This window comes from Falco cherrug, chromosome Z, assembly GCF_023634085.1.
Source record: "Falco cherrug isolate bFalChe1 chromosome Z, bFalChe1.pri, whole genome shotgun sequence".
Classification (NCBI taxonomy): Eukaryota; Metazoa; Chordata; class Aves; order Falconiformes; family Falconidae; genus Falco; species Falco cherrug.
The window spans coordinates 26,065,394-26,077,497 of record NC_073720.1 but is presented as its reverse complement, the minus strand read 5'-3'; the positions used below and the strand labels follow the sequence as shown (position 1 = coordinate 26,077,497).

At 37.8% G+C, this 12,104-nt stretch overlaps 1 protein-coding gene across 7 annotated transcripts in view; it reads right to left on the bottom strand.

Moving 5' to 3' along the window:
* The window catches only part of AP3B1 (adaptor related protein complex 3 subunit beta 1), a 161,685-nt gene that overhangs the window by 100,291 nt on the left and 49,290 nt on the right, over positions 1–12,104 (bottom strand). The window lies entirely within an intron of this gene.

Sequence of the window (12,104 nt, the reverse complement as noted above, 5' to 3'; positions counted from 1 at the left end):
GAAAATTGGTCCTTTTTTGGACTTGAAGCCTATGATCCAAAACTTACATCTCTGAAGACAGCCAGTTGTTTAAAATTCCCTCTTTTTTAAAAACTTGATACAAATCATGTGCATTCCTCCCTCTCTAGCAATATATAAACTATCTGTGAAAATACCAAATCTCAAAAGAAGGGACAAGCTTTTTCCTTAATAAATCAGATGGGAAAAACGTTATGTATCCTGAGCTTGGCCTTCTCTGATAATACAAATCCTTCAGTTATATTTAAATAAAGTTATGAGTTATCAGCATAACGTCACTTTAAAAACCAACACAACACATGGGAAGAATTCATTACAAGTTTGAGATATTAGTATATTAGACCTCTCTTCTACTGCAGAAGACTAAATAAAAGAATATAAAGGAATATATCTGATTATAGAAACATGATAAAACAAATTTATGATTTTGATGTAGATAAAAATTATAGTGTTCCATTATGCTTATATTTAATTAGCATTAACAAGCCCACAAACATAAAGATAAATAAGATAGAAACCATCAGGATTAGATCAAAACAGAATGTCAGATCCCATAAACTGTGATCTGGATTACCAATACTGAGACTACTCAACATTAAATTTTTTTTTAAAAAAAATCAGCTACTGACTTCTGCAACTTGTTATATCCAAGTGTGTGTCCTTGCTCTCCTAAATTCTTCCATCTTGCTTTGTTACCAGACCATCCAACTAAGACAAAGAACATTACTGTGGCTAGCTGGGGTTATTCACAACGGACTGGCTGGCCACAAACATCAACTGTACCAATAGCTCTGCTTGTCTGTCTCTCAAGTCCCTGTCCAACAATTTTAAGCAATATCCAACTCAACACAGCAGTTTTAACAGGATTAAGTCATACACCCAATTGCTGATTTTTTAAAAGACATAATTATTTCTGAGACAAATGTATCTTTAATTCTAGCTGGCACTAGCAAAGAAATCAAAAGTGAATGGAAGAATAGCTAGAAATGAAAATAAAGACTGATTTAATAGGTCTTCAGAAAACTAGGCAAGGGTAACCAAACCTTTGTTGCATGCCTTAGTTGAAACTCACGTGTAGTAAAACAGCAACCCCATAAAAGTGTCTTCAGTGGAGGCAGGTGGGCAGGGGGAGAGAGGGTAGATGTGACAATAAATCAAACACATCATTTATTCTGTTTAGTACAATTTGAAATGACACAAAACCCCCTTCCCTTCACATTTCTTCTCATTTTTATTACTTGATGCCAACAGTGCTCTCAGTGTCCCACAGAATCCCTAGCAAGCTCTTAAGATTTCTTACATAGCATCAACCAAAGTCATTTAGTATGTTTACTTCTCTGTCTACACAACTTCTTAGCAGTCACCCTTTTAAACTAAAAACTCAGTACGCTAAATTGAGAGTACCAGTAATGGAATTTCTCCCATTGTCTACAGGACAGGAAACTCAAAAAACAAAATTCCTGATCCCAGTGCATCTCAACCATACACTGAAGAAGCTTCCTCTAACAGGAAGAGGAGAATTCAGTCTTCATTGATTCAGTCTTCAGTGTCCCTGCCTTGACTGCTAACAGGCATGCACATCATTACTATTGAACTCAACAGGAATAGAGTTAGAAATTGCATCTAACTCATTAATCACTGTTGTAAAAAAACAAACAGCTTGAGCTCTCACATTTCTTCCCCCCCCACCCCCCCCAAAAAAATGCTGGTTACAAATATATTTGGAGCAGAGTTCCAAATAATTATAAAGCAACTTATGCCTCTTATGAAAATATTTTTAATTTAGATCCCATTAGAGTCTTTATATTGAATCACTTTCTTCACACCCCCACAGCAGAAGTATTAATGTGGTCTTTTCTCATGTATTTTACTGCAATCTCGGAATATTATTCTTCTCTCAATTCTGTTGAGATCTGGTATGCAATAATTATTTTCCAGACAAAGGATGATGATGACACAAAGGGAAATCAGTTTAATGAACTGAAATTCATTAAAATCAAGTTGATGAAGTTCTAATTAGTCAGAATTTGTACTCACAAGGACCTTACTAAGACAAAGAGAATATATAATACTGCAAGACTTGCACATTACCATGGAAAAGAAAAGTAAATTATGTAAGAGTCAGAATATTGAAAGATAAGAACCTGCAGGCTTCTCTGTATGCAAGAATCGTGGAATTCCTAAATTCTAAAGAATTTTAAATTCTATTAATCATCCCAGACATGGAAAGCAGTTAGCAGGAAATGTGAAAAAATTCTGCCACTTTCAACCACTAAAGCCTCAACCTGAACTGCTGACTATCCTCACTGCCAAAAAGAGACAACTGTACATTTAAAAACACAGAATCATTTAAGTTGGAAAAGATTCCTAAGATCATCAAGTCCAACCTTTTACCTAACACTGCCAAGTCCATCACTAAACCATATCTGTACATGCCACGTCTGTAAGTCCTTTAAATACCTCCAGGGATGTTGACTCAAACACTTCCCTGGGCAGCCTGTTCCATTGCTTCACCACCCCCTTGGTCAAGAAAATTATTCTAATACCAACTCTAAACCTCCCCTGGCATAATTTGAAGCTATTTCCTCTCATCCTATCACTTGACACCCACCTCATTACAATCTCCTCTCAGGCAGCTGCAGAGAGCAGTAAGGTCCCCCCTGAGCCTCCTCCTCTCCAGGCTGAACAGCCCCAGTTCCCTCAGCTGCTCCTCACAAGCCCTGTGCTCCAGACCCTTCCCCAGCCCCGTGGCCCTTCCCTGGACACGCTGCAGCCCCTCTACGTCCCTCCTGCAGTGAGGGGCCCAAACCTGAACACAGGGTTCGAGGTGCAGCCTCACCAGTGCCCAGTGCAGGGGGACAGTCCCTTCCCTTGCCCTGCTGGCCACACTGCTCCTGACACAAGCCAGGGTGCTGCTGGCCTCCTTGGCCACCTGGGCACACTGCTGGCTCATGCCCAGCCGGCTGCCGACCAGCACCCCCAGGCCCTTTCCCACCAGGCCCTTTCCAGCCGCTCTGCCCCAGCCTGTAGCGCTGTGTGGGGCTGGTGTGACCCAGGTGCAGGACCCGGCACGGAGCCTTCTTGAACCTCATCCAGCTGGCCTCGGCCCATCGGTCCGGCATGTCCAGACCCCTCTGCAGAGCCTCCTGCCCTCCCGCAGAGCAACGCTGCTGCCCAGCTTGGTGCCATCTGCAAGCTTACTGAGGGTGCACTCGATCCCCTCGTCCAGCTCATTTGATAAAGGTATTAATCAGGACTAGCCCCAGTACTGAGCCCTGTGGAACACCACTTGTAACCAGCCACCACCTAAATTTAACTTCATTCGCTGTCACTCTTTGGGCTTGGCCATCAGCCAGTTTTTTTACCCAGCACAGAGTACTTCCATCCAAGCCATGAACAGCCTGTTTCTCCAGGAGAATGGTGTGAGAAACCATTCATGTGTCAAAGACTTTACTAAAGTCTAGGTAGACAATAAGCACAGCCTTTCCCTCATCCACCAAGTGGGTCATCTCATCACAGAAGGAGATCAGGTTGGTCATGCAACCAGAACAGCATGCCCTTTATACCAGGTCTACATCTTGGAATCCAACCAGGAAAGAAAGTATGAATGGGGTATAATGGAGAAAGCAGTACTGCAAACACTAGTAATTCTACTGCCGGCACAGAACTGTAAATAAGACTCTTGCCTTTGGAAGATGGAAGTCTTCCTCTTTTAACTATTAATTCTGAATCAACAACTGCCAGCTTCCAAAGATAATTTCCTGCATTTATTCTCCAGTCTTCAGTACCTGTATTGCACCTATGTTAAGGTGTGGGAGATGCTTCTTCACACATCCTTGAAGAAATGCCAGATAATGGTGGCACTCACATTTTACTTTCCCAGATTTCGAACTAGAGCTCAAACTGATGACAATTAGTACATAATAACAGCTCTATCAGAAAAAAACCCCCAGTACTCTCATCCTTTTTGACAGGGGAGAGACAGCGTGACAGTTCAGGGAATAGATTCAAATGTTCCCATGGTTTCTCTTGTCCTTTCAATCACCCTGGATGCAGTTTCATAGTTGATTTAAGACTAATCATGCCATTCAAAGTTTGTTATTTTGTTTGGTTTTTAAAAGCACAATTTATTTTCACCAGGATCAGTAGAATGATCTGGCTCACTTTGTGGTCATAGGATCACTAGAACTGCTAACATTTTCAAAAGCAGTAGGTGGTAAAGGGAGGAGGACAAAACAGAGGCATTGCTTTTCAGTGACAGTCTTTAGTTAAACTACATTAAGTACACTTAACAGTTTGCAGTAGCACATGATTTAATTGTGTAGTTAATAGCTTTTCTAAATTGCAAAATCACTAAGAAGTTCAGAATCCTGGGAGAAGGAAATGATTAAAAACTGAGACCACTAACATTCCAGGCTAGGAACTGCAAATGGACTCTGTGTATTCCCCACCTGTTTATTTAATCCAGTAGAGAAGTGAGTACTTTAGTGTGAAAACATGTGTAATTCTTTTTGAAGTTATTCCAGACATACAGAGAAAAGTGAGTATTTTAGTATGAAAGAACATGTATAATTCTTTTTTACGTTATTCCAGATATAGTTTAGGGCCATCTTCATAAAGTATTAACAGCTTAAATGAAGAAACTGCCAGATAACAAGTTCCATTAGCCTGTTTTTAAAGTCACTAAGTAAATGAGCTAACATTTAACTGAGATCTTGCTTGAAATTACGTTTAATATGGCACTAAAGTTGAGAATGTGCCTTCCATTCAGGGTAAAGCATATTATGTGAATGCTACAATTACCTCTAAACAGAGCTTCACACATCCACAAACTCAAAGTAAAACTTCCCTGAAATCCAAAGCATGAACATACACTATTTGCCCACTCTACCAGCCTTAACTCCGTCTTCTATTCAAAAGTTTGTATTCCTAGATTAGGTATAACTGATTTTAAAGTTACAGAATTCAGTTTCTCTCCTCAGATGCATGAGGAAATACAATCATAGCTTTTTTGATTCCTGCAGCAGAATCTTTGGCATATGATTTCAGCCATCTTCCAGAGCCTATACTAATGTTTCTAAGAACTGCTCTCAAAAGAGTCTTGGATAAGCTAAGTTTTGAACTTAAAAGAGTTTTGGGACTATTCACTAGTCAGTTAATCTGACTGCAATACCAAACCACGTTAGCCAACCAAGATCAGCAGTCCACTTGCTATATCATGAACAGTATCCTTGAAAAAGGGAAATGGTAGAAAATGCACAGAACAGTTTCCTACTTCAAAAGATTAATGATGTATCCAAGAAAGATCTTAAATCTTGATCTTGTGTGTGAAGGTGCCTACCTAAATCCTTCCATGTGCTTCACAGATGGATTTCAGAACACTAGAATAGACCTATCTTTGGTCTATCAGACCAAACCAAAAATTATCCTCAAGACTGTTCAAAAGGGCAAGAAGATGAGAACTGACAAGTTTCTGACAGATGAACAGACCTCAATCAATCACACTTGTTAATAACTACACACTGGCAGAAGTATCCATCCTGTCCACAACAGGAGGTCCATGAATAAGATACAGGTATGTCAGCAGAGGTAAAGCTTGGCATGAAGACCTGCTAGTGGTCTGAAAAAAGCACAATCTCACATGGCAAAAATATTTGAGAAATTAAAGTGTAACTGATATACTCCACAGCCTGGCTGGAGAAAGGCCTTAGAAAGCAGAAAATCAAGTTTGCCACAGAGATCTTCAGGTACTAACTGAATTAGGACCAGTTAAAATTTCTGTCTTAGTAAGTCAAAAGGAGTTGAAGACCCAAAGAATAAAGCAATCTGATCACCCACCCCATAAATAATGGCTCCCTTTCAAGTACTAACCAGCCATCCAAGTATACCCACACTTTCTTAGGTAGGCTGCCATTATAACCAGTTGTGTGATAAAGACTTATGCTACTGTAAACGGACCAATGGGATCTAATAATGACCCGATGGCCATGTGAAAGTAGGGGAATATTTCAAGTGCCTGTGTATAAGTATTTAGTGCCATTTTATACTCCCTCAAGTATGACAAATGCCTCCATGGGTCTGGCAGATCCTGAAGGTATGGAGCTTACAGGAGATCTTTAACAACTGAAGACTAACCAGGGCATCTTGTGCCATTTAGAACACTAGACACATAGATAAATGAATCATATCCCAGTTTCCCTAAAGCTTAAACACTTCAGACACTTCCCCTGCTGTAGGAAAAAATTAATGAAGCAAATCATCAAACTTTTCCTATTTAAAAATAACTATTGAATCTTTTGTTGCTATGTGAAAGAAATTAAGTTTCCAGCACTTAAACTCTTGCCAATGTTCTTGTGTGCAGAGTCATTGGAAAGCAACAGGCTGAGGTTTACAACATAGGTGAGAAAATCTGGGTCACAGTACCAGAATTCCTGTTACAGTAATGGTTACAAACTGTAGCTATGCCTCAATGAACAGAAAGCAAGAGGTGAGTTTGCTGTCACCAGACCCGAATAGTGTGTTCTGTGTTGTCACAGACACAATGCATTTACAACTTTTCAGTCACAAAGTCACAAAGAACGAGTATTTTAGAAAATTAATTTCTCTCTTCCACCACACATAAAATATAAAGATTCTGGTAATGAAATAGTGGTCTGGGATATGAGATGTATTCTACCAGGAAAGAAATTGTAAGGAGGCTTCCTGAAGAACTGTGCAGTTATAGGACCAGGAGGCATATGCCTATTACTGCCTTCTAAATTAAGTTAAAATAGACAGAACAGTTTCAGTCTAAAAGTCAAATACAAAATGTAATGATAGTGTGATCTATAAATAATAATATGTAGCCTATATTATTTATATAAAATTCACACAAAATTATCACACTACCAACATTCTGTCACTTCAACAAGGATCAGACCTGCTGCTCCTACACAAATCAAAAAAGACTCACAATGTAATGAAGAACCAATAAAGACTGCAAGATCATCATGATATTACTATAATGTTTTTTAATAATATACTTTTTACTTCAATTATAACCACAGCCTATTCATTGTCACTGGGATAAGAAGGTAAGAAAAAGAAAACCTGAGGTTCTGCTTGGATTTGTAGAACTATGCAGGTCCAAAGCCACTGAAAGAGACTGGGACTCCTACAGTGCCCTCTTCCAAAGATCATTTTTTACATTACAACCTTATTCAAATGAGTCTGCTGGACTTATACTGAAAATGTAATATATTAATACAGTTATAGAAAAGATATTATATTATTACATAATTCCAATAAATTACAATGGAAACTGGTACTTCAGTTTTAAGTTTTAGATAAAAGCTATCATGTCTTGGTCAAATGAGATTTCATGGTTCCTTGCACACAATTATATTTGTGGGGGTTTAAAGTTTATTTATCTAAACAGATAAACATGCTTTCACCTAATAGAAATTGAAGTGAATATTAATGGAAATGGTGGTCGTGATAAACTGAAGAAATTTTTGTGTCACACTGTGAATTAGTTTTTCTGATTCTACCCCCCACTCTATAACCCTCTTACTGGGCTAACAGTCACATGACATTGAAAACCAATCTATTTTTCAAATGTAAGCATCTACCAGGAAATGATATAACCTGAGAAAGGGTTTACAATGTGAGTGTCATTGAAATTTCTTATCAGACTTTCTATAATTCCATGGCCAATACAGTCTCAAACATCTATTAATACAAAAGGCCAAGAGACACATGAAAGAGGCAGATTGAAAATCCGTGACCTAAAAATGCCACAAAATAGTAAGATAGGAAGTTTTCTTTGAAAACTCCTCCCTTTTCTGCCTTCACTGTGTTCATACAAGTAGACACTTACCAATTTTAAAGAGTATTGACCAAACCCAGGGCATTTTCACACAAGAGGTATCACACTCACGAATAATTACTTTCCCACAGATTTCATCTTACTGGGACACAGAACTTCTGAGACATTTTTGAGCTCAATTAATCCCTGTGCTAAAAAGGCTTTGAATTTTCTTCTGTCACCAGGTTGTTTCAAAGAGGTCCAACAGTTAAGGGAAGGGAGGAGTGCAGGACAAGGCCTCAATGACAAGAGTCCAAGTACTGTTAGCCTGATGAACAGAGACTTGTTAGAACTTGTAGGGCACAAGCCCTGGGAACAAAGGAGCAAGCTAACTGCAGACCCTTGAGCTGTTGCAGTTGAGATGGCAACCAGATGGACAAAGAGGAACAAACAGCCAGATAAGAGAACGGATAGTGCCGATAAGGAACTTTATTAATTAAGAAAGCCACGTAGGAAGAAACCCCCTAATCTTAGAATAGAAATTGTTGCTATGACAAGGTAAACTAATCAGTTCCTATTGCTTTAACGGTGTGCCTTAAATGTCAACCAATCAGTGTTTTTTATGTTTAAGATTTAACCAATCAGTGTGTAATATGTAGAAGATAGAAATGTATATAATTGTAAGAAAATCACTAATAAAGGGACAACTTGCTTGCATCAAGCTGCGTCCCGTCTCTTCATTCACTGCAGAGGAGTACTGCTTTTAGAGCTGCATTTCTTAAGACCTCAAGACTGTGGCAAAGGTCTCACGTTCTGAAGTTGTACAGTTCCACGACTTAAAATTATCTGGAGTTTAGTATCATCCAAACCCAGGTGATCAAGACAGTTAGCACTACCAGTAAGAAATGACTGCATCAGCATGTGGCAATAGTTCACAGGTGCAAGAAATAATATTAAAATTAGGTGAGATTATCAACAGTACTTATTCTTTAGCTTTAAAACACTAGCTTTAGTCTCAGTTTCATTCCAACACACAAGAAAGGCATCGCACAAAATCCTCCAGTATCTTCTTGGTATTCCCAGCAGTTTTACTGACTGATGTTGTAACATCCCTGTAAACAGCTATCTTCAGGCAACTTTGAGGCATTATTCTGTAAAAGGATTAGTCTTCCAAGTCAGCTTATATTGTGGTATCAATAGCAACTGGAATTGCATGTGCCATACTCACCAAAACATTTTCGCATTTATTTAGAAAAGCTAAATTTTAATGGGGCTAAGCAACCCACAATAAAATTCTACTAGTATGGGGAGATTTTATACACAATTCAAAAAAATTTTCTATATAAAAAGCTTCCAATTTGTAAATATAGCAAGCTTGATACCTCAGCTACACAAAGGTACTAAGACATCTATTCAAGCTTGAGAATCAGACTGTCAAGTGAAATTTAACATCAAGGCACTTTGAGTTGCAGCATTGTTCTTAGTTTTACTGTCTGGCATACATAAAAGCTACATGATAAACAATAAATAGATCAAGCTTCATTTGTAGTTTACTATATTTTTTTCTTGTCATATACATTAAGACTATATCCCTGCACAGTCTGATTTAAACAATACCCTCTATAATCCCAGTGCAGATGTGCATGTTTATTTCATTCTTAAAAAAAACAACAAAAAAACCCCAAACCACAAAATTTTTCCCATATAGTATGGTATGTAAACTCATTTATTACATGAAAAACTCTTCAAATACTGTTCAATCCAGCCTCACAGTGGCCCTTAAAAACTCACTTAACTATTCATAACAATTTTGAATACAAACTCAAAAATGTAATGATTTAAAAAAGTGAAAAACTAAAAATTAAAATTCCCAAAATGTTCTTCAGAAAGTCTGTAGTCATCAAAGTTTTATCCTACAGTTCTGAGAAAAGAACAGTGCACAGGTGGAAGTATGGGTTTGAGGACCACTGCACATTAAATTATTCCCAATATATCACAATTACAGGAACATCTGTACTAAGTAACTTCATACCAAACCAATATGAAAACTCAAGAAGTGTTCAAAAGCTTTCTCATTTCTACAAGCAGCAGCAGCTAAGTCTAGGACTGCTGGCTAAAAATAGGGACTAAGAGTTAAATATGCTCCAGTAATTAACATCTTTCTGCAACAACCTCGAATTCCCAATTATTGTTGTTACAAAGTCTCATGATACTTACAGCCAGAATTGAAACAATCAATTATGATTTTTAGATCACTTTCATTTATTCAAAACAGTTCCACTCTCCTCAAAATCAAAGTGAGGCACAAAATAGCTTTCTCTTACCACAACAAACACACTCATTTCAACAGTGTGTGGAAAAAGTATGATAATGAGAGTGCAAAGACAGATTTGCAAAGCAAAGAACAGAAAAAACATTTAGAGCACAAGAGAGGAAGATGAGAAAGTACAAGGAAGAATGAGAAGGGATAAAATAACATTGCAAAAAAATATAGAGAAGGAGCAAAGATGAAGAGATAAAGGGAAAAGACATCATCTGCTTCTGGCTAAAAGTTCCCCTTTTTTACACCCTCCAAGTCCAAAAATTAAAGCGGAATTTGGAACTTCTATTTGTAAGTTTGGTTAAATGCTTGAGCAGTTTCTAGACTTTTTATGATAGTTAAGGTTTAATCTCAGTTTAGATTTCATCTCAGTTTAAGTATCTGAAGAGGCAGAATAAGCCATTCCATCAAGACAGCAAGCATTTATGAACCAACTGTCGAGCAACAGTATCCTTCCATAGGGTTGCATAATAAGTGAATTATAAAGAAAAGCAGGTAATTGTTAGTTACTTTGGGGCTGTAACCAAGAAAAGGGTACTACATGCTCTAGAAGTAGTAGTTACCACCTGTCATGGATTATAAACAAGGTATGGAAGAACAAGAATCTTAAGAGAGATTCAGCCTGTACAGAACTGTAATGGTTCACAAAGCACCTCCTTTTCCAGTGTTTCTCATATACTCTCTAGTTACACCAAATCATGTCTACTTACTCCTTAAAGTGACTCCATTCTCTCTGGAAAAAACATAGGTGATTTTATAAGTAAAGTCAAAGGACAAAGGGATCTTTGCCATTTCCCACACATGCAAACACACTCACATCTTTATTTTTGATTTTTCTTTATGTAGCTCTAGGATTCTTTACAGTTACTAAAATGTTTATCCAATATTTAAACCACATTTGGACTACAGCCCTAGCTCTAGATGTTAGTTAGAAGCCTCAGGTTTTCAAGACACAAAATTACTTGAGATCTTCGAAGAATGTTAACTGTACCTAGACTGGCAGGCTGGAAGACGAAAGTCTGTCATCCTCACCAGAAAGTCTGCCCTACTAATCTAAACACAACCTATGAACATTAAACCCTGTATCGCAGGATTTTTTCCCTTCTTCCCGGTGCAAAAGTAGGCAAAGGAGCTGAAAGCACCTTAAACCATCTGTTGATTTGCTTCAGTGATATTCTCAGACCAACAACTGGTAGTATACTTATACTGATAGTGAAAACCATGATGAAAAAGCATGTGTTGCTACCATTCAGGACTAAGTTACCCCCAGCTTTCTTGTCTGGCATTTTTCCAAACACAAACTGGAAAAAGCTTGTGGATATACTATCAAAGAGATGGATGATCCATGACAATTTGAAATTTTTTATATTTACTCTTCCCTGTGGTCCTCTAGGTACATGCCATAACCAATCAAGAATTCTACCTGATATTACAAACAGAAGAAGTGTACAGGCTCAGAATCAGGAGACTAAAACTTCCGCAGAGCAGGGGTCTGATCTCATATAGGTCTTCCTCAAACATAGGAAAAATAAAGGTTTGCTTTTGCAAAGAGAAGCTAAGGAATTATAATTATCCAGAGAAAATCTTAGTAGAAAAATGAAAAAAGCCATACAAGTTACTAGACGGGGAACAATATCCCACAGACAGATGCCCAGAACAGAATTTATGAATACTTTGGCATCCAGAAGGGCCTTGAAGTATTCTAAGAACATTAATTTCATAGTGCTCACACAATTTTCTATGAGTAAATATAATTGCAATGGCCAAAATCAAAGCTAGAAATTTTGGTAGCTCATGGGCTGGTGGGGGTCTGGTACATCTGATATATAAATTAGAAATTACTAGCAGTTAAACAGTAGATATTTAGACTTCTACAAAAATATTTCAGTGTTTCCCTCCAAGTAACTTTCATCTCTGTAAATCACTAGACAGAAATAAAAAGCAATTTTAACAATCTATTTGCAAGAGATGACTAGAATG